The sequence below is a fragment of the Penaeus monodon genome, chromosome 41 (genome assembly GCF_015228065.2).
Source record: "Penaeus monodon isolate SGIC_2016 chromosome 41, NSTDA_Pmon_1, whole genome shotgun sequence".
NCBI classification, from domain to species: domain Eukaryota; kingdom Metazoa; phylum Arthropoda; class Malacostraca; order Decapoda; family Penaeidae; genus Penaeus; species Penaeus monodon.
Window position 1 is genome coordinate 18,548,695 of NC_051426.1, and position 2,500 is coordinate 18,551,194.

Consider the following 2,500-nt stretch of genomic DNA (forward strand, 5'->3'; position numbering starts at 1 on the left):
TATATATATATATATATATATATATATTATATATATATATATATATTATATATATATAATTATTTGATATATATACATATATATATATATATATATATATATATATATATATAATTTCCTATTATTTATATATATATATATATATGACACCCTCGCAGGCAGAGGTAGCGTGCACCCGGAGTGACTACCCGAGGCTTAACCTCAGCTTTCCGGGTAGGCGCTTGGAACATCCGGTCCTTGTGGCAGGATGAGCAGTTACCTCTGCTATCGCGGGAACTGAAACGACTGGGAGTTGAGGTGGCTGTCCTCTTGGAGGGGAGAAGAACCGGTAGCGGCACGACCAGTATGGGTGGGTACACCTACAACTGGTAGGGCCGCAGCAATGGTCACCACCTCCAGGGTGTAGCCATAGCCATCTCCAGCTGACTTCAGCCCTCGGTAGTCGAGGTGACACCGGTTGATGAGCGTACTATGGCACTGAGTCTGAAGCACGCTTTTGACTTCATGTCTCTTATTGCTGTATATGCTCCTACTGATGTATGTAAACTTGATGTGAAAGAGGCGTTCTACGCCAAACTCGCGTCTGTGGCAGACAATTACCCCCGGTGAGATATTCGCATTGTTCTGGGCGACTTCAATGCGGTATCCGGCTGTGACCGAGCTGGCTATGAGATGTCATTCGGCCCCCATAGCTCGGGAGCTGATCCTAGCAGCGAGAATAGCCTCCTTCTCTGACCTCTGCTAGGTCCCAGAAAATGAAGATCTCTGGCTCCTGGTACCAGCGCTCCAACCAGCATCGCTGGACATGGTACGGCCAAACGGGTCCAGTGGCCAAGGAGATTGACCACATTCTTGTTAGCACGCGATGGAGGATCCTCCAGAACTGCAGGATTTACCAGAGTGCCGAGTTCTGTGGCACCAACCATAGGCTGGTTGTGGCTACCCTGCGGGTCCACTTCAAAACGCCCCGTCCCTCCAGTGGCCACCATAAAGTGTTTCACCTGGACAGACTAAGGGAGGAGGAGTGTGCCCGTGGGTTCGCCATGGCAGTCTCTGACCGATTCACAGAAGCTCTGTGGGAGCTCTTCAAGCACGTAAAACTCGAAGCAGCACAGGAGTCCATTGGTGTATGCCCGAGGTCAAAGCAGAATTTCATCTCCCTGGAGACATTAGAGGCCACTGAAGCGTGTCACATGGCTCGGCTGAATGGTAATCAAGTCTTGCGTCGCTCCATGGTGCATAGGGCTCAGACACTGCTGAGAAGGAACAAGGAACAGTTCATCAGGAATCTTGCTGAGGAGGTTGAAGGCCATTTCTTGGTAAACGACCTTCGTCCTGCCTACCAAGCCCTGAGAAAGCTGAACTCTAAGCCCTCCTCACAGATGACTGCAGTCCAATCAGCGGATGGACGGATCATCTCAGATCATGTTGGGGTTCGTGAACGTTGGGCTGAGTATTTTGAGCAGTTGTACCAGGTAGACCCTCCAACAGTTAGCTTGGATGCAAGCAATGTCACAGTACCTATGCCGGTCCCACCCACCACCTCCTACCCTAACAGAGCTTAGGATGGCGATTTCCAAGCTGAAGAGTGGGAAAGCTGCAGGCATATGTGATATCCCTGCTGAACTGCTAAAGGCTGGGGGTGAGTCTATGGCTCGGGGCCTGCATACAGTCCTGACTGCCATCTGGCAGTCTGGTACCATTCCCCCTGACCTGCCGAGGGGCGTGGTCATCCCTCTCTGGAAGGGGAAAGGGGATCCTTGGGATTGTAGCAACTACCGTGACATTATACTGCTCAGCATACCAGGCAAAGTTCTCGTCCACATTCTTCTGAAACGGATCCTCAACCACCTACTGAGGCATCAGAGACCGGAGCAGTCTGGATTTACTTCTGGTAAGTCCACAACAGACCGAATATTAGCGCTTCGAGTTATTGTGGAACGCAGTCATGAGTTTGGTCGTGGGTTGCTTGCAACCTACATCGACCTCAAGAAGGCGTTTGACTCGGTGCATCGGGAATCTCTATGGGAGATCCTGAGACTCAGGGGAATTCCGACACAGATTATTGGCCTAATAGCTAATGTAATATATATATATATATATATATATATATATATATATATATATATATACATATATATATATAATATATATATATATATATAATATGGATAATATATATAATATATATATATATATATATATATATATATATATATATATATATATATGTATGATATGGACATATATATAATATGGATAGATATATAATATATATATATATATATATATATATATATATATATATAATATAGATAGATAAATAGATAGAGAGATAGATGTGTGTATATATATGTATGCCTACATATATATAAATACATATGTATACATGCATATGTATATATGTGTGTGTGTGTGTGTGTGTGTGTGTGTGTGTGTGTGCGCGTGCGTGCGTGCGTGTGTGTGTATGTGTGTGTGTGTGTGTGTGTGTGTGTGTGTG